Source organism: Cupressus sempervirens, chromosome 7 (assembly GCF_028749045.1).
Source record: "Cupressus sempervirens isolate cs-2001-9-10 chromosome 7, ASM2874904v1, whole genome shotgun sequence".
In the NCBI taxonomy this organism is placed as follows: domain Eukaryota; kingdom Viridiplantae; phylum Streptophyta; class Pinopsida; order Cupressales; family Cupressaceae; genus Cupressus; species Cupressus sempervirens.
The window spans coordinates 441,481,870-441,503,331 of NC_143124.1; the positions used below are offsets into that span (position 1 = coordinate 441,481,870).

At 38.7% G+C, this 21,462-nt stretch overlaps 1 pseudogene across 1 annotated transcript; it reads left to right on the top strand.

Moving 5' to 3' along the window:
* The first annotated feature begins 304 nt into the window (after positions 1-304).
* Positions 305-21,105, top strand: LOC149547483 (cellulose synthase-like protein E6; annotated as a pseudogene). The gene is made up of 10 exons (XR_016354264.1): positions 305-600; positions 704-1,028; positions 1,189-1,329; positions 1,535-1,660; positions 1,750-1,962; positions 2,045-2,074; positions 11,735-11,747; positions 15,297-15,505; positions 19,910-20,257; positions 20,545-21,105. The product of XR_016354264.1 is annotated as a cellulose synthase-like protein E6 (transcript).
* Positions 21,106-21,462: the final 357 nt, after the last annotated feature.

The window sequence follows — 21,462 nt, forward strand, 5'->3', positions numbered from 1 at the left end:
ATTTATGTAATATAATTAGTAATTCAAAGGAAAGTCTGTTTAACATAAAAAACAAATGTATCCTCATTTTCATTACAGCTGTCGCTGTTGTTATCGTACCTAGATGCTCAGTGTGTGGCCGGGCTTCCACATGATCGCTGAAGTAATACGACACTCAAAATGGCAACTTGTCAAATTTGGCGAGACGGCGTAGTTTGGAGTCAAGTGCACAAATCTACCCTTCAAATGTACAACCTAATGTTAGAGTAAGATGCCATGCTCAACTAAGATGGATGGTAATGTCCATTTTTAATAAATCAATTCAAACGGTTTCAGTGATTGTATTGAATCAACTAAGAAAGTGGAATGCACAGATTCCCCACTTTACACCACAGTGCAAAGGTCAGTTGCAAAGATAAACAGAGCTTATGGATCTCTATATTTCTGCGCAATTCTAGGGCTTATATATTATCACGTCAAGTTTATTGCAGGTGAAGGAAATGTTCCATGGATGCTGCTATTCTGTGCGGAGCTGGGCTTCGCCTTCGATTGGGTGTTGGAGATGGCCTTCAAATGGTGGCCTGTCGATCGCTCTACCTACTCAGAAAGACTTTCTGAAAGGTAAGGTAATTTATAAAAGATAAGAAATATGCTGGTCTGCTTATAAGATTAATTACAAATGCGTTCCCTTAGGTTACTGTGGATTATGTTTGTGGATGAACAGGTGTGGAAAGAATCTACCTCCCATTGATGTATTTATATGCACGGCTGACCCTCTTAAAGAACCTCCAATCGAAGTTTCGAACACTGCATTGTCTACTCTGGCTATCAATTACCCAGCCGAGAAATTGACATGTTATGTATCTGACGATGGAGGATCCCCACTCACCTTTTATGCGCTGGTCGAAGCTTCACGTTTTGCCAAGAGTTGGGTTCCTTTCTGCCACAAGTATTCCATTCAGCTGAGGTGCCCAGATGCATATTTTTCTCAATGTTCTGACAATGAGAGTGACAATTTGTCCTTCAGTAGAGAACGGGAAAATGTCAAGGTGCGTGTAGCTGAAATCTAATCTCCCAAGAATCGCAACACTATTCAGAAAATTATATTATTTCTTCCGACTTAATTTGATTATTTATCTTCTTGTAAGAATAAAATTCTTTGCAGTCTATGAGATTGATAGGCGCAAGTTCACTGATATATATGTGTAGAAATTGTACGAGAAGATGAAATTTCGTATAAATAGCACTGTCGAGAGAGACACTATTCCAGAAGAGAAATGCAACGAGCACGAAGGCTTTAATGATTGGAAACCGGAGATGTCTTCAAGGAACCAGCCGACTATAATACAGGTTACAATAATCGCTATTGAAATATTATATCTCCTAATGAAAAAAACACTGTTTTCACTGCTTGAATGATTAATGAAATAGTCCACAACAAGTGGGCTATTTTTACTCAATTCAGCTACTGATATTATTAGAATGTTTTGCCTACATTCTATTTAGTTGACAAAACCAGATCGGGACTTGCACCTTTTTTTAAGCCTCCATACAGGTTTTGCTTGAAAGGGGCAAAGACATGAACGTTGAGGGCCATGATTTGCCCAGTCTTGTGTATGTTTCCCGAGAAAAGCGACCAGGACTCCCCCATAATTTCAAGGCCGGTGCACTCAATGTTCTGGTAATTAAATGTCAAAGTCTCATTTTCTTGCTTAGATTGTCTACACACTGGTATTATAACTTTTTGATTTGGTTATCTATTGTCCACAGATTAGAGTCTCTGCTCTAATGAGCAATGCTCCCTTCATTCTCACATTGGACTGTGACATGTAAGCCAACAACTGTGAAGCCCTTCGAGAGGCCATGTGCTTTTTCATGGACCCTCAAACTTGGCACCAGTTTGCCTTTGTACAGTTTCCACAAAGGTTTCACGGCATTACAAAAAATGATCTGTATGGAAATTATCACAGGAAGCACTTTGATGTGAGTATTTGCAGGTCAATTGGTGCCCCAGAAACATATATGCAATCAACTGACCTCATTTTCGTAAAAAATGTCTATACAGGTACTTTTTAAAGGTATGGACGCAATCGAAGTGTCGTCATATTGAAGAATTGATGCCGTTAACAACTCCAGGTGTACTGTTCAACTCCAACTCCATTGCACATCACAATGAGTAGATTCGGCATGAGATCAAGACTTCATTCTCACCATCAAAGCTTTCAGTTCTAATTTCCATTTCTTGTTTGCTTTCTTAATAAAGAGCATGTTGACTGGTAGTCCATGCATTAGAATCTAGTCATCAGTAGTTTAAGTTCAGTTCAAATAATAACTCTTAAGTTGCACCATATCTTCAATACGGTGAACTCTGCGTCATTTCATGTTCAATGCATTGTATTATTGCCTTGATTGTAGCCTTCAATAACGTCTACGCTGCCCTTATGAGTTGGGCTATAAGCTATTTCTTTTTTACACAAAAAAAAAAGTGTCAATTACATTATTGTTGTCTGTGGCTCATATATTGTGATCATGAATTTGAATAAAATAAAATAAACAGAGTATCCTTCCTTCTTGAGAAAAGTAGCGTATTTTAATTTTATATATTGTTGATTTTTGGGTATTGGATATTATTTTCTTTGCTGTTGTTTGGATCTTTCAGGTTTCTACATTTGGTATCAGAGCTGAAGGTGTTTGGAAGATAAGAGCATGGCAAACAATTTGCAAATTCTAGAGTTTGATGGAGTTGATTACAATATTGGTCAATCAAGATGAAGACCCTTTTGATTGGGAAAGATTTTTGGGAGATCGTTGAATCTAGATATGAAGAGCCTGCAGATTAGAATACTCTCCAACCTAATGACAGAAGATTGAAGAAAGAAGCTGACAAGAAGAATGCAATGGCATTGTTTCACATTCAGATGGCTCTTGATAAGAGCTTGTTTCCTCAAATTGCTGATGCATAGACAGCAAAAGAGGCCTCGAAGAATCTAAAAGATGCTTACCATGGCAATGAATAGATCAAGGTTGTGAAGCTACAAACCTTGAAAAGAGAATATGAGAACTTGAAGATGAAGGAGAGAGAGAGTGTGGGAGATTTTTGTGTGAGAGTGAAAGATGTGACTCATAAAATGGCCACTTTGGGTGAATCTATTGCTCAAGAGCAAATAATACAAAAGGTATTGGGATCTCTAACCCCAAGATGGAATACTGTAGCAATTGTCATACTAGAAAGAAAAAATTTAGCTACCATGGAGTATGATGAATTGGTTGGATCTCTTATATCACATGAGGATAGAATAAGGGACACATCTACCAGTGTTAATGAGAAGGCTTTTGCTTCCCAATTGCAAATTTCAAAGAATGATGGTGCTAGCAGCAGTAGTAACAACAACAAAGGCTTGGGAAGGGGCCAAAATCAGAATTTTTCAAAAGGATCTAGAGGAAGAGGAGGTGCTCAAGGAGGAAGAGGTAGAGGTAGATTTGATAAAAGGAACATCCAATGCTATCATTGCAATAAGTATGGACATTTTGAGAGGGAGTGTAGACTGAGATCATGTAACAATAATGCAAATTATGCCCAACAAGATGAGGATCCTTCCTTGAGTAATTTATTTTTGTGTTATGGGAAAGGTGAAAGTAATGTGAATGGTGTTTGGTATTTGATTCTGGATGCTCTAACCATATGTCTAGTAACAGAGAAATATTTTCAAAGCTTGATGATAGTTATAGATCCAATATTACCTTTGGTAATAATAATACTGTGGATGTTGCGGCCAAAGGAGCCATGGATATTCAGACAAAGTAAGGTATGAAAAGTGTTCAAGATATTTATTATACTCCCAAGTTGAGGCATAATTTATTGAGTGTTGGGCAGCTATGTGAGAAGAATTATAGAGTGGTATTTGAGAACATGCATTGTACTATCTATGATAAGAATAAAAAAAATAAAGTGATTACAGTTGTTCCTATGACAAAGAATAGGATGTTTCCTTTGAAGTTTGGTCAAAATGATAATCAGCTTGTCAATATGGCTTATGAGGATAAAAGTTGGTTGTGGCATCTCAGGTATGACCATTTGAATTTCAATAGTTTGAAGAATCTAACATCAAATGCATTAGTTCTTGGATTGCCTAAGGTTGAAGAGCATAAACAGATTTGTGAAGGGTGTGCAAAAGGGAAAAATTCAAGGGAATCATTTTCAAAAGGCAATGCATGGAGGGCCCAATATCCACTTCAGCTTATTCATTCAGATATTTGTGGTCCAATGCAAACGTAAAGCTTAGGTAAGTCATCATATTTCATTACTTTTATTGATGATTACTCACGAATATGTTGGGTATATTTTTTGAAGACTAAGGATCAAGCCTTTGATACATTCAAGAGGTTTAAAGCTCATGCAGAGAATGAGAAAGGGAACATAATCAGATGTTTGAGAACAGAACGAGGAGGAGAGTTTTTCTCAAATGATTTTCAAAATTTTTATGAGATGAATGGCATCAAAAGACAACTCATAATTGCATACACACCCCAACAGAAGGGAGTGGTTGAAAGGAAGAACTGTACTATGGTAGAAATGGCAAGGAGCATGTTACAAACCAAGGGTTTGAACAATTCTTATTGGGCTGATTCGGTTGCTACAGCCGTATATATTCTCAACAGGAGTCCTACAAGTGCCCTACACAAGATGACTCCATATGAAGTGATGCAGGAGCATCTTGCATGGGAAAATTGTTGGGAAAAAAAAATTGTGGAGGAGAGAGAAAGTGATGAAAATTAGAGGAGAAATAATAAAAAATTAAAAAGGGAAAAAAAGGAGAAAAGAAAGAAAAAGAGGATTTCTATTTTCGAGGTGTATAGGTCGCATAATAGAAAAAAATAAAAAATAAATGATTTTCATTCCATTTATTGAGGTGTGTGGGTAGAATTCTAAAAAATTATGAATATTGTAGAAAGTTGTGGATATTTTGTAGGAGGAATTCTAGAAGGTTGTAGATAAGTCATGCATTGGGTGGTAAGTGCCTATTTAAGCAAGGCATATGAGCATTTTAAATAAATTTCAAGGGGATGCTTGAGGAGTAGAAGCTCAAGGAGAAGCTTGAGGAGGAGTAGCTCAAGAAGGAGAAACTTGAGTAGTGGAAGCTTGAGAAGTGAAAGCTGGAAGGTGTGAAAGAGAAGAGGAAAGTGAAGAGTGATTTTTCCTGAGTCTGTAGACAGAGCAGCAAATGTGAGGCTGTTTACAGCAGGATTGTGATGGAGTTGTGAGTGTGTAGATAGAGCGCCGAATGTGAGGCAGTTTACACTTGGATCTTGGATTAGGTTTGTGAAAAGAGCTAGTGGCTGTGGTTTAGAAACAAGGAGGTTGCTTGGTGGCTTGCAAGCACAAGTTAAGATCTCAGAGGTTTCTACTAGAGTGTGGATCTGGACTAGCTTGGGCTTGGATTGGATCTTGAGAGATCTTGGAGAAATATTATTGTAATTGCTATTGGATTTTCAAGTTTAATAAAAAAATTTGGGAAGCATTTTATCTCTTTTTGTCTTCATATTGTTGCATTCTTGGTTGTGAATTGGTAAGGGTGGTGTGGCCCATAATCAGTGGTATCAGATTTGTACTGTCGTCGGTGGTATGCAAAGCAGTACTTCATCAAGTGGTATCAGAGCAAGAGTTCCTGAGTGTACAAGCAGATTGCCGAAGTGTGAGGTAGTTTGTACTAGGACCTTGGTTGGGTGAAGTTTATCAGAGTAGGAGTTCCTGAGTGTACAAGTAGATCGTCAAAATTTGAGGCAGTTTGTACCAGGACCTTGGTTGGGTGAAGTTTATCAGAGGGGAAGTTCCTGAGTGTGTAAACAGATCGCCAAAGCTGAGGCAGTTTGCACCAGGACCTTGGGAGGACATGCAGATTGATTGATGGATGTAGAGATGGAAGACTAAACTTGTTGTGGCATGATTATGGAGAGCTAGTGGATTGCAAATCCATTGTCCTAGACTTGTGATGTGGTTCCTAATTGTTTGTGCAAGGTGGCAGGTTGCGATTTGACTTGCAAACAATTTGAGGATGTCACAAGGAGTGTGGGAAGGATTTGTTGCAGAGGGTTTACGAAGATCTTGGGAGATGGCTCCAAGAAGATTGTACCCTAAGATGATTGCCAAAATCCATAATATAGTGGAGAGAAATTTTTTTAAGACGATTTCTCAATTGGATGCTAGATTGGCTAATCAAGCTAAGAAGGTCAAGGTGGAAGAGGATGGTTTTGGTCTAAATTTTTTAAGCCTGATGCAGAACCTACAAAGCAACTAGAGGTTGTTGCTAAAGATATTCCTAATGTTGTTGATGTTGGGACAAATGTTGGTTTTCATGATCAATTGGTTGAGTCTGACATGGAGATTGTGGAGCACTCGTTTGTGGATGAGTTAGTTGTTGTTGGTGGTGACTTGTATCTTGCAGAGCATCTTGTTGTGAGCAATGAGGTTGCTGGTGTTAAGAGTTTGGAATGTGTTGATGGAGATCTACATGTGGTTGCTATTGTGGAGTTTGTTATTGCTAGTATGAATTCACTAGTTGCTGATGTGGATGAGAGTTTTCTGTTGAAGCATTATGCTCAGTTTTTTCCTGAGAATGATAATGTTGATTGGATGGTTGAGATGCTAGTAATGAGGATTTGCATGGTGGTTTTGTTGTCCCTATTGAGGTGGAAGCCTTTGGTGAAGATGAAGATGGTGGTAGATTTTTTTTTTTGGCGTCAAAGTGTGGGACACTTTTCTATCTACCGGGGGAGTCTGATGCAGGAGCATCTTGTATGGAAAAATTAATGGGGAAAAAAAAAATTGAAAAAAAATAAAAATTTTGTGGAAGAGAGAGAAAGTGACGAAAATTAGAGGAGAAATAATAAAAAATAAAAAAGGGGAAAAAGGAGAAAAGAAAGAAAAAGAGGATTTCTATTTTTGAGGTGCATAGGTGGCATAATAGAAAAAAATAAAAAATAAATGATTGTCATTCCATTTATCAAAGTGTGTGGGTAGAATTCTAAAAAATTATGAATATTGTAGAAAGTTGTGGATATTGTGTAGGAGGGATTCTAGAAGGTTGTAGATAAGTCATGCATTGGGTGGTAAGTGTCTATTTAAGCAAGGCATATGAGCATTTCTAATAAAGCTCAAGGGGAAGCTTGAGGAGTAGAAGCTCAAGGAGAAGCTTGAGGAGGAGTAGCTCGAGAAGGAGAAACTTGAGTAGTGGAAGCTTGAGAAGTGAAAGTTGGAAGGTGTGAAAGAGAAGAGGAAAGTGAAGAGTGAGTTTTCTCAAGTCTGTAGATAGAGTGCCGAATGTAAGGCAGTTTACAACAGGATTGTGATGGAGTTGTGAGTGTGTAGACAGAGCGTTGAATGTGAGGCAGTTTACACTTGGATCTTGGATTAGGTTTGTGAGAAGAGCTAGTGGCTGCGGTTTAGAAACAAGGAGGTTGCTTGGTGGCTTGCGAGCACAAGTTGAGATCTCACAGGTTTCTACCAGAGTGTGGATCTGGACTAGCTTGGGCTTGGATTGGATCTTGAGAGATCTTGGAGAAATGTTATTATAATTGCTATTGGACTTTCAAGTTTAATAAAAAAAATTGGGAAGTATTTTATCTCTTTTTGTCTTCATATTTTTGCATTCTTGGTTGTGAATTGGTAAGGGTGGTGTGGCCCATAATCAGTGGTATTAGAGTCGTACTGTCGTCAGTGGTATGTAGAGAAGTACTTCATCATGAAGCATGGTATGAGAAAAAGCCTAACGTAAATCATTTTAAAGTTTTTGGTTGTTTGTCTTATGTTCGCATCCCTGATCAGAATAGGCAAAAGCTAGATGCTAAAAGTGAATCATGTATTTTTGTAAGTTATAGTGAGGAAAGAAAAGCTTATAGATTATTCAATCCTATTACTAATAAGATTTTTGTTTCAAGAGATGTGATTTTTGATGAAGGGGGAGTTTATGGTCATCAAAAACAACATGTTGGAAATTAATTGTAATAGATTTCCACAATCCATAAAATTTTGTATTCGCTTCTCGGTGTGATTGTGTATGTTTTTTAACATCAATGTTTCGGATCATACTCTATGATCCATCATCAGGATGATAAAGAGAGCTAAGAAACAAAATGATATGTTGCAGACCAAGCAAAGCAATAAGAGGAGAGGGAGAGGTAGGTGGGAGTGACACGTAAATCAAGAAAAACTACCCACTGAAGAGAGAGAAAAAACTTGAATAATAAGTTGAAAACTAAAACTAAAGAATTAAAAAACACTAATTAAAAACTAATAAGAGAAGAAAGGGAAACTAGCAAAGAGGCACTTAAGGAAAAAACCAAATAAAACAATAAGAAGAATACAAATTAGGCTATATAAATGCAAAAACAGAAAGGAAAGACCAAGCAAAGAAGCAAATGGAAGGATAGGGAGAAGGAAGGACAGAATGGAGAAAGACAAAAACAAAAAGAGAGGGACAGGGATTGAAAAAATTAAAATTAAAAAATTAAAATTAAAATTGAAAATTAAAAATTAAAATTAAAAATGACAATAAATTAATAAATTAAAGGGAAGGAGAGACAAAAAGAGTAGGAAAAAGACCAAAAAAGAGAAACCAAATATAAATATATATGTACCTTAAAAATAAAAGTCAAAGCCTGCAAAGGAAGTGATGGGGAAAGGGGGAAGGAAAAAAAAAAAAAAAGAAGAAGAAATATTAAAAAATTAAAAAATTAAAAAAAAGGAATCAAAATAAGGATTAAAGAGGAAGAATAATAAAGAAGGATAAATAAATAACTAAAAAATAAAAGGATAGAAATGGAAGAAACCCGAAAAAAATAAAGGAGGAACAAAAGGAGAAAGAAAGACAAGAAAGACCAACAAAGCAAGAAAGAGAAAAATGAGAACTGACACAAAAGATTTACAAAATATAAAGTAAAAGAACACAACGAACAAGAAAGCTAAAAACTAAAAAAGACAAAACCTAGCCTATAAATCAACAGAACCACCTGAGGGAAAGGAGGGGGTGGGGAAGAACAAGGCCAAGGAAGGAAAGGGGGAGGGAAGAGAGAGAAGGAGATTGGAGGCCGGAGGGAAAGGGGAGGACGAGGGGGTAGGGGGTGGCAAGAAAGACGCAAGCGCTACAGAGACGAGAGAAGGAAGAGAAAAGAGAAAGAAGGGGGAGTCAACAGGGGGAACGATGGGGTCTGTAGATGGAAGATAACAGAGGGTGCCACGCTTGGCTAAGGGCCCAACCATCATCACGATTGAGGTTGGAAGGGTGGTTGAAAATTTCAATCGCTTCCTTCATCTTCCTCTTAAAATAGCTATCCTCTTTAGCGAGGATCTGAGTGTTCTCCAAACAAATGTGATGTTTGGTGGAGGAAGAATGCTCGGCTAGGGCCGATTTGTACACTCTATCATGCTTGATGTCAGCACTATGCTCCCTAATTCTTGTGGAGAACGATCTACCCATTTCTCCAATGTACGGAGTCCCACAAGAACAAGAAACTTTGTAGACACCCGAATCAGCGAGAGCATTTTGAGAGTCTTTGAGAGGGGGCACCTGATTCCTGATAGTTGAAAGGGGTTTGAAGGCACAACGAACTCCTTTTTTGAGAAGGATTTTTGAAATTTTATGCGAGATGCCCTCAATGAAAGGAAGGATGACGAAGGGGGTAATGTTGTGCTGGGAAGGGGGGGTTCTTGGGGTGGAGAGAAACAACTTGGCTAGCTTGAAAGCTTTGGAAATATTTTGGTTGGTGTATTTGAGCCTGAAGACTTTGTGAAGGTAGGAAAGCTCATCGTCAATGTTGTCCTTGTCACAAATGCGAAGGGCCCTGAGAGCCAGGGTTTTGAGCACTCCAACTTTTTGGCGAGGGTGGTGATGGGAAGAAGAATGGAGATACAAATCAGTGTGGGTGGCTTTACGAAACACTTGACGACTTAGCGAGTTGTCCGATTTCCTTGAGAGTAAAACATCGAGAAATGGCAGACGCCCATTCCTCTCCAGCTCCATGGTGAAGGAAATACAGGGTTACACCATGTTAAGATGTGCGTGAAATTCTTCTAATTTTTGGAGACCATGAGGCCAAAAAATGTTGGTGTCGTCAACATAGCGTTTCCACCACTTAGGCTTGAAGGGGAAGGAGTGTAAAGCCAAATCTTCGAAGTACTCCATGTAAAGATTGGCAATGATAGGAGAAAGCGGGGAGCCCATAGCTACACCATCGACTTGTTCATAAATAATATCTTGGAAGGTGAAAAAGGTGGATCTTAAACATAACTCCACTAATGTGGCCACCTCTTCATTAACCTTGCGTTTGACAACTTCGATGGAGTCCGAAATGGGGACCTTGGTGAAAAGGGAGACCACATCAAAACTGACCAAAATGTCGTCATTTTCTAGTTTGGCATCTTTGATGAAGTCAACGAAATGGTTGGAGTCTTTGATAAAAGAGTCACACTTACCCACTAAAGGGGAGATCTGGTTCCTTGCGAAGCAGATCTCCCCTTTAGTGGGTAAGTGTGACTCTTTTATCAAAGACTCCAACCATTTCGTTGACTTCATCAAAGATGCAAAACTAGAAAATGATGACATTTTGGTCAGTTTTGATGTGGTCTCCCTTTTCACCAAGGTCCCCATTTCGGACTCCATCGAAGTTGTCAAACGCAAGGTTAATGAAGAGGTGGCCACATTAGTGGAGTTATGTTTAAGATCCACCTTTTTCACCTTCCAAGATATTATTTATGAACAAGTCGATGGTGTAGCTATGGGCTCCCCACTTTCTCCTATCATTTCCAATCTTTACATGGAGTACTTCGAAGATTTGGCTTTACACTCCTTCCCCTTCAAGCCTAAGTGGTGGAAATGCTATGTTGACGACACCAACATTTGTTGGCCTCATGGTCTCCAAAAATTAGAAGAATTTCACGCACATCTTAACATGGTGTCACCCTGTATTTCCTTCACCATGGAGCTGGAGAGGAATGGGTGTCTGCCATTTCTCGATGTTTTACTCTCAAGGAAATCGGACGGCTCGCTAAGTCGTCAAGTGTTTCGTAAAGCCACCCACACTGATTTGTATCTCCATTCTTCTTCCCATCACCACCCTCGCCAAAAAGTTGGAGTGCTCAAAACCCTGGCTCTCAGGGCCCTTCGCATTTGTGACAAGGACAACATTGACGATGAGGTTTCCCACCTTCGCAAAGTCTTCAGGCTCAATGGATACACCAACCAAAATATTTCCAAAGCTTTCAAGCTAGCCAAGTTGTTTCTCTCCACCCAAAGAACCCCCCCTTCCCAGCACAACATTACCCCCTTTGTCATCCTTCCTTTCATTGAGGGCATCTCGCATAAAATTTCAAAAATCCTTCTCAAAAAAGGAGTTCGTTGTGCCTTCAAACCCCTTTCAACTATCACGAATCACGTGCCCCCTCTCAAAGACTCTCGAAACGCTCTCGCTGATTCGGGTGTCTACAAAGTTTCTTGTTCTTGTGGGACTCCGTACATTGGAGAAACGAGTAGATCGTTCTCCACAAGAATTAGGGAGCATAGTGCTGACATCAGGCATGATAGAGTGTACAAATCGGCCCTAGCCGAGCATTCTTCCTCCACCAAACATCACATTTGTTTGGAGAACACTCAGATCCTCGCTAAAGAGGATAGCTATTTTAAGAGGAAGATGAAGGAAGCGATTGAAATTTTCAACCACCCTTCCAACCTCAATCGTGATGATGGTTGGGCCCTTAGCCAAGCGTGGCACCCTCTGTTATCTTCCATCTACAGACCCCATCGTTCCCCCCGTTGACTCCCCCTTCTTTCTCTTTTCTCTTCCTTCTCTCGTCTCTGTAGCGCTTGCGTCTTTCTTGCCAACCCCCTACCCCCTCATCCTCCCCTTTCCCTCCGGCCTCCAATCTCCTTCTCTCTCTTCCCTCCCCCTTTCCTTCCTTGGCCTTGTTCTTCCCCACCCCCTCCTTTCCCTCAGGCGGTTCTGTTGATTTATAGGCTAGGTTTTGTCTTTTTTAGTTTTTAGCTTTCTTGTTCGTTGTGTTCTTTTACTTTATATTTTGTAAATCTTTTGTGTCAGTTCTCATTTTTCTCTTTCTTGCTTTGTTGGTCTTTCTTGTCTTTCTTTCTCCTTTTGTTCCTCCTTTATTTTTTTCGGGTTTCTTCCATTTCTATCCTTTTATTTTTTAGTTATTTATTTATCCTTCTTTATTATTCTTCCTCTTTAATCCTTATTTTGATTCCTTTTTTTTAATTTTTTAATTTTTTAATTTTTCTTCTTTTTTTTTTTTTTTCTTTCTTCCCCCTTTCCCCATCGCTTCCTTTGCAGGCTTTGACTTTTATTTTTAAGGTACATATATATTTATATTTGGTTTCTCTTTTTTGGTCTTTTTCCTACTCTTTTTGTCTCTCCTTCCCTTTAATTTATTAATTTATTGTCATTTTTAATTTTAATTTTTAATTTTCAATTTTAATTTTAATTTTTTAATTTTAATTTTTTCAATCCCTGTCCCTCTCTTTTTGTTTTTGTCTTTCTCCATTCTGTCCTTCCTTCTCCCTATCCTTCCATTTGCTTCTTTGCTTGGTCTTTCCTTTCTATTTTTGCATTTATATAGCCTAATTTGTATTCTTCTTATCGTTTTATTTGGTTTTTTCCTTAAGTGCCTCTTTGCTAGTTTCCCTTTCTTCTCTTATTAGTTTTTAATTAGTGTTTTTTAATTCTTTAGTTTTAGTTTTCAACTTATTATTCAAGTTTTTTCTCTCTCTTTAGTGGGTAGTTTTTCTTGATTTACGTGTCACTCCCACCTACCTCTCCCTCTCCTCTTATTGCTTTGCTTGGTCTGCAACATATCATTTTGTTTCTTAGCTCTCTTTATCATCCTGATGATGGATAATAGAGTATGATCCGAAATGTTGATGTTAAAAAACATACACAATCACACCCAGAAGCGAATACAGAACATGTTGGAAAGCCAAAATCAGTTTTGGATGATGATGATATTTCTGATAATGATAATGAGCAGCTAGCTAATGGTTCTATTTCAAGATCACCAAGCCCACCAAGAAACCCCTCACCAATGCCAAGAGCAAGTCCATCCTTAAGTCCTCCAAGAAAGGTAAGAAGATTGAGTGATATTTATAAAAGGTGTCAAAATCAAGCACATGAAGAAGATCCAATAGGTGAGACAATAAATTTTGCATTACTTGCTAAAGCTGATTTTGAGCCATCATGTTTTGAAGATGCATGTGCTAATGAGGTTTGGATGCAAGCAATGAATGAAGAGATGGATTCCATTATTGGAATGAAACATGGGAGCTTGTAGATCTTCCACACAAGAAGAAGAAGATTGGCACAAAATGGGTCTATAAGACCAAGTATAATAGTGATGGGAGTGTTGAAAGACACAAGGCAAGATTGGTTGCTAAAGGTTTTACTCAAAGGTATGGAATTGATTATGTAGAAACTTTTGCACCAGTAGCAAGACAAGAAACTATTAAGATGGTAATCTCTCTTGCAGCTTAAAAGAAATGGAGTATTTATCACATGGATGTGAAAAGTGCTTTCTTGAATGGGTACTTAGAAGAAGAAGTATATGTGGGATAGCCACAAGGTAAGGTTTTGAGATTCAAGGCAAAGAAGATTATGTGTACAAGTTGAAGAAGGCTTTGTATGGCCTCAAGCAAACACCATGTGCATGGTATGCAAGAATTGATGGATATTTTCAGCAGAATGGCTTTCAAAGAAGTAAGAGTGAACCTACACTTTACTACAAACAAGAAGATAATAATATTCTCATTGTGAGTTTGTATGTTGATGATTTGTTATATATGGGTAGTAGTTCAAAGATGAAAGATGAATTTAAAGTTGCTATGATGAATGAGTTTGAGATGAAAGATTTAGATCTCATGAAGTACTTTCTTGGCATGGAGGTTTATCAAGGTAAAGATGAAATTTTTATTTGTCAAGAAAAATATGCAAAAGATATGTTGAAGAAATTTGATATGGCTGATTGTGAACCTCTTTCCACTCCAATTGCTCATGGAGTTGCATTATGTAGAGATGATGGTGCTGAAATTGTTGATGAGACATCATACAGGAGCATTGTAGGAGTTTGATATTTTTAACTCACACAAGGCCTGATATTGCTTATTCAGTTTCATTGGTTTCAAGGTATATGAAAAATCCATCAGTGGAACATATGAAGGCAGCCAAGAGAATTTTGAGGTATGTGAAAATCACGGTAGATTTTGACATTCACTATTCTTCTAATAAGTTTGAGCTTGTTGGCTTTAGTGATTCAAATTGGGGAGATTGTTTGGATGACCAAAAATCTACATCTGGTAATTGTTTTTCTTTGGGTTCTGGTTTAGTTACATGGAGTTCAAAGAAGCAAAGTATGGTTGCTCTCTCTTCTACAAAAGCGGAATATGTTGCGGTCACTTCAGTTGGCACACAAGCTTTATGGCTTAGAAAGCTTCTTGAAGAAATTGGAGAGATACAAGTTTAGCCTACTGTGTTTTTTTGTGACAAAATAAGTACCATTAAATTGGCCAAGAATCCAGTTCATCATAGTAGGACCAAACACTTTGATCTGAAACATTTCATCAGAGATTTGGTACAAAATAAAGCAGTTGAGTTGAAGTACATCAGCACAAAGGAGCAAATCACAGACATCTTCACAAAGGCAGTTGTAAAAGATTAATTTTTGGTACTCAGAGATCAGATTGTGAGCCCTCTCAGCATCAAGGGAGAGTATGAAGAATTGATGCCGTTAACAACTCCAGGTCTACCATTCAACTCCAACTCCATTGCACATCACAATGAGTAGATTTGGCATGAGATCAAGACTTCATTCTCACCGTCAAAGCTTTCAGTTCTAATTTCTATTTCTTGTTTGCTTTCTTAATAAAGAGCATGTTGACTGGTAGTCCATGCATTAGAATCTAGTCATCAATAGTTTAAGTTCAGTTCAAATAATAACTCTTAAGTTGCACCATATCTTCAATGCGGTGAACTTTGCGTCATTACATGTTCAATGCACTGTATTATTGCCTTGATTGTAGCCTTCAATAATGTCTATGCTGCCATTATGAGTTGGGCTATAAGCTATTTCTTTTTTACACACAAAAAAAAAAGAGCCAATTACATTGTTGTTGTCTGCGGCTCATATATTGTGATCATGAATTTGAATAAAATAAAATAAACAGAGTATCCTCCCTTCTTGAGCAGAGTAGCATATTTTAATTTTATATATTGTTGATTTTTGAGTATTGGATATTATTTTCTTTACTGTTGTTTCGATCTTTCAGGTTTCTACACATATTTGGGGACTGGATGCGTCCTCCGCAGGGATGTCTTATGTAGAAGTGAACCAGAACACAGTTCCTTGAACTTTGTCGAAGAGTTGATTAGATCATTGATTAAAAGCATGCGAAACGTGGCTCCATCTAAGTGATTTGAGGAGGCATAAGAGCTCGCCAGGTGTGGCTATGAGAAGAACACCCAATGGGGCAAAAAGGCAAACACATGTTAAAGCCTTGATAAATTTTATCAGCCGGGTGTTAATTATTGTTAGTTGGACAGCTGTTATTTCTGACCCGGAAATAGCTGCACTATTTATGGGTAGCTTGGACAGCTGTTCGTCCTTATCTATGAATAGCAGTTGTATTTATGGGTGGTTTGGACAGCTGTTTGTCCACTTGCCAAAAATTAGTAAATGGTTATTATTTACTAATTTTAGAGATTCCCTTTTGGACACCTTGCAACCAATTCTATTATTGGCTGTTGAGTTGTCTTAATCTCAGCCGTTGGTTTGATTTAATCTCGGTCGTTCGTTTACCAACGAGAGTAGTATAAAAAGGGGTCTAGGGGGCATTTGGAGGGTACAGAAGAAGAAGCTTCTGTGAAGCAGTTTGCAGTGTTAGCAAAGTGTTTTGCAGTGTTAGCAAGGGCACGATGAAGAAGCTTTGGTGAAGCAGTTTGCAGTGTTAGCAAACAGTCTTGCAGTGTTAGCAAGGGCGCAGTATTAGCGCAGGGATAGCAGTGAGAAATATCAGTGGGAGAAATTAGGAGGTTGTCGAAGTTCTGCCAGTGTGAGGCAAGGAATTTTGTATCTCTTGATTTGCTGAAGTTTAATATAATTTCTCATCTGTAGAACTGGTTTTCCCTTAGGGGTTTTTCCAGGGACAATTTGTCCGAAAATATTGTGTTGATTCTGTTGCGCATTTCTTTCCGTATTTTAAGTGAAGTTGCAGTTGTGTTATTTTTCGATATTAGCTGAGAATTTGTTTTCAGCAGTTTAATAATCATTTGTGATAGGAGATTAATAATCAGTGACTGCAATAGTTTGATTTTTCACATGGTATCAGAGCCTAGTTAAGGGTAGAAGAGTTTTGCCCTAGGAAAGAAATTTTGATCTCTTTAGATTTATTATTGCTTTAAACCCTTGAGATGGCTTCAGCTGGTTTGAGAGATCAGGATAGATATGATGGTGCCTCAAATTTTGGTGTCTGGAAGGCCAGAATTTCTTTATTGTTGGAAGAGAATGGTATCAAGGATTATGCTACCAATGGTGTACCTATACCAATGGATGCAACACAGCTTGCAGCATATAGGAAGGACGATGCCAAAGCGAGGAGAATTATCCTTGATGGTGTCAAGGATCATATTGTTCCACATATCTCGGAGCTAGATACAGCAAAGAAGATGTGGGATGCCATTCTAAATCTGTACCAGAATGCTACCACTAACAGGAAGTTGATTCTCAGAGAGAAGCTAAAGAATACCCGGATGAATCAGGGAGAAGACGTCACAAGTTACCTCACCAGGCTCAGACTTGTCAAGGATGAGTTAGCAGCTGTTGGAGATAGCCCTAGTGATGATGAGCTAGTGAGAATAGCCCTAAATGGGTTTACTAAAAAATGGAGTGTCTTTGTTCAAGTTGTCAGTGGACGAGATACTTTACCGAGTTGGGATCGACTATGGACTGATTTCACTCAGGAGAAGTTTAGACTAAGTCTTGTCAATGGGGCCAACAAGAGTCAGAAAAATGAGGTGGAACAAGAGAACGTTGCCCTAGCGGGTAAAGCGAAAGCAAAGAATGGATCTAGCAAAGGATCAAATTCACAAAGTGAAAAGAAGAAGAAGGACCTTTCTAAGGTTAAGTGCTTTGGATGTCACGAGTTTGGCCACTATGTCAGTGATTGCCCAGAGAGGAAAAAGGGTAAGAAGTAGGTGGCAGCTTCAGCAAGTGCAGAAGAACTCTCCAGCAGAATGGAAGATGAGTTTGCACTCATAGCTTGTATGGTTAGCTCAACCTCACAGTGTGTTTGGTATATAGATAGTGGGGCATCATTTCATATGACAGGAGTTAGAGAGTACTTCTCCAGTTACAAGGAGGAGGACACCAACATCCAGATTTCTATGGGAAACTTGTCCAAACTCAACCCTGTTGGGAAAGGGACTATTCAGTTTCAGAGGGAGAATGGAAAGATAATTCCTCTTCATGATGTGTTATATGTGCCGGGCTTAGGTATGAATTTGATTTCTGTATCTGTTCTTCAGGATAGGGGGTATAATGTACTCTTTAGAGGGACACATGTGTTGATTAAGCACAATGATTGGAAATCACCCATAACTATTGGAGTTAGGAGTGGTCGCCTTTATAGATTGCAGTTTGATACTCCTAAGGCACTTATGAGCAACAATAATCCTAGAGATCTTGGAGAGCTATGGCATAGGAGGTTGGGCCATATTCATCATGGAGCACTTAGATTGCTTCGTGAGACCGTGGCAGGTGTTCCGGAGGTGAGCACAGAGCATGACGATACATCTAAGGAGAAAGATGTAGATCCCACTTTATATAGACAGTTGATTGGTTCACTTATGTATTTGGTCAACACTAGACCAGATATAGCATTTGCAGTAAACTCTCTTAGTCAGTTCATGGTTGAACCAAAGAGAATGCATTGGATAGCAGCTAAGCATGTGCTACGTTACTTGTGTGGTACAGTCGAGTATGGGATCAGATATGTTCGAGGTGAAGGTATCAGGTTGATAGGCTATACTGACGCAGATTGGGCAGGAAGTACAATAGACAAAAGGAGCACTTCAGGGTATTGTTTCAGCTTGGGATCAGGAGTTGTATCTTGGTTCAGCAGGAAGCAGAAGTTTGTGGCTCTAAGTTCAGCAGAAGCAGAATACATAGCAGCTAGCATGGCGACATGTGAAGCTATATGGCTTCGGAAGTTGTTAGTAGCCTTGTTTGGTCAGAAGGTTGAGACTACTGTGATACATTGTGACAATCAGAGTTGCATCAAGTTGTCTGAAAATCCAGTGTTTCATGATAGGTCTAAACATATAGATATCAGATATCACTTCATCAGAGATTGTGCACAAAGGGATACTCAGGAGTTTGTGGGAGCTCCTAGGAAGAGTACTAGACAGCGAAGACAACCATCCAAGTTCAATGACTATGTTAGTCAGTTGGTAGATAGTAAGCCTTCTAGCTATCAGGAAGCTGCACAACATCAGGTATGGCGAGATGCTATGGTTGAGGAATATTCTTCAATAATGCAGAATGATGTATGGGAGGTAGTACCTAGACCAATAGATAGGGCTGTAGTTGGATCACGCTGGATTTATAAGATAAAGCACGGTGCAGATGGTAGCATCAAGAAATACAAGGCTAGGTTTGTGGCAAAGAGGTTCTCTCAGAAGGAGGGAATAGACTATGATGAGACATTTGCTCCAGTTGCCAGGTATACTTCTATACGAGCTGTAATCTCACTTGCAGCACAGATGGGATGGCAGATCCATCAAATGGATGTCAAGACAGCATTCCTCAATGGTGAGTTGAAGGAGGAGGTATACATAGAACAACTAGAAGGCTTTGTAGCACATAGCAAAGAGACCCACGTGTGCAGATTGAAGAAAGTTGTTCGACTACAATACATACCTACAGATGAGCAGGTAGCAGACATTCTGATGAAGGCTTTGGGAAAGGCCAAATTTATCTTCTTCAGAGATAAGATGGGTGTTATGCAGAACAGCTTCCTCGCTAAGAGGGAGTGTTAATTATTGTTAGTTGGACAGCTGTTATTTCTGACCCGAAAATAGCAACACTATTTATGGGTAGCTTGGACAGCTGTTCGTCCTTATCTATGAATAGCGGTTGTATTTATGGGTGGTTTGGACAGCTGTTTGTCCACTTGCCAAAAATTAGTAAATGGTTATTATTTACTAATTTTAGAGATTCCCTTTTGGACACCTTGCAACCAATTCTATTATTGGTTGTTGAGTTGTCTTAATCTCAGCCGTTGGTTTGATTTAATCTCGGTCGTTGGTTTACCAACGAGAGTAGTATAAAAAGGGGTCTAGGGGGCATTTGGAGGGTACAGAAGAAGAAGCTTTCGTGAAGTAGTTTGCAGTGTTAGCAAACAGTCTTGCAGTGTTAGCAAGGGCACGGCGAAGAAGCTTTGGTGAAGCAGTTTGCAGTGTTAGCAAACAGTCTTGCAGTGTTAGCAAGGGCACAGTGTTAGCGCAGGGATAGCAGTGAGAAATATCAGCAGGAGAAATTAGGAGGTTGTCGGAGTTCTGCCAGTGTGAGGCAAGGAATTTTGTATCTCTTGATTTGCTGAAGTTTAATATAATTTCTCATCTGTAGAACTGGTTTTCCCTTAGGGGTTTTTCCAGGGACAATTTGTCCGAAAATATTGTGTTGATTCTGTTGCGCATTTCTTTCCGTATTTTAAGTGAAGTTGCAGTTGTGTTATTTTTCGATATTAGCTGAGAATTTGTTTTCAGCAGTTTAATAATCATTTGTGATAGGAGATTAATAATCAGTGACTGCAATAGTTTGATTTTTCACACCGGGTCAATTATTTTGGAAATAATTTCTGATGGTGAATTCATGATGTTACAGGTTGGAATGCTATACGATTGTGCAGTGGCAGATACTTTGATAGGATATTCTATACACTGCAGAGGATGGAAATCTGTCTTCTTCTCTTCCAATGGAGATGCTTTTGTGGGGTGCGCGCCTGTTAATCTGATTGATACTCTCGTGCAAAATAAAAGATGGGTAACCGGTTTCCTGGAGATATTTTGTAGCAAATACTGTCCCGTCACATATGGTATCCGCCATGTGAAACTAGCAAAGAACATGTGTTACAGCTATTACTTTCTCTGAGCTCCATCTTGCTTACCTCTGATCTGCTTCGGTGTATTGCAGGCTCTATGCATGGTTGCGGGCCGATCTTTATTTCCCAAGGTAGTTTTACCCTCTTTGAGTTTCGCATATGCACTAGTAACCATCTTCACAATAAGAAAAATATGTAGTCTTTCTACAGTCCATGAAATTTGTAAAAGCTTTTCATTTTTTATAATAATTAAGAGTTTTCTGTTTGTTCGATTCCAGAAACCACGTATCTACAATCTGTGCAAATAATTCCTTATACTTTCATAGTCATAACTTTGTAATTTAAACGTCTTTTGGATTAAGTCACAAATCCATTATTACACTTGATAAAATAATCTGAAAACTATTAGACCTTGCAGATTTCAGATCCATGGGTTCTCCTCTTTCTATTTTTACCAGTATGTACATATGCACAGAATGCTCTAGAGTTTATATATGTAGGAGGAGGCTCTGTAAAATCTTCGTGGAATGATCAGAGGATGTGGATGACAAAAGGTATGCCATCCAATCTGTTTGGGCTCATTCAAGTAGTCTATCAATTACTTGGAATATCCAAAGTGGGTTTCGAGGTGACAAGCAAAGTGTTTGATAGCGAAGCAGCCAAATGCTACGAGGCGGAGATTTTTGAGTTTGGGGTTTCCTCTACCTTGTTTATACTATTTACTACCATAGTGCTAATAAACCTCATGGCGTTGGTTTTTGGAATTGCAGATGTTGTGATAGAAGGTTACTCAGCCATGGAGAGTATGTTCGTGCAGCTGATGGTATCAAGCTTCATAGTTATAAATAGCTATCCCATATACGAGGTTGTGTGGGTAAGGAAAGACAAGGGAAGCATTCCCATGTTCATCACTGTATTCTCCACACTGGCTGCCGCATTTACTTCTACCATATCCTGTACCTCTAAATATTTAATTTAACATTTACTGCTCGTGATTTTTAAGATAATATTTAACCCGTAAACAAGGGTAGAAAATCTTGAAATGCATTGTACTCGACAACAAATGGTGCAAGGCTTTAACATTATTGGTGAATAAGCCAGTGAATTGAACTAAGCTTTGTGTTACAAATTTAAAATGTAATCATTGTATAGCTGACTGCCACTTTACTTAAATAACACAGTTAAAGCGTTCATATCATATTTATTCTCCAATACCCTCAAATACTCATTAGCTTGTGCAATATTATATACAAGTTATTATGCACGAGTCTAAGGATCTGTCTAAAGCAGATCTTGCCTAGTTTGATCTCAGTTGAACAAAATTGATTTATACATC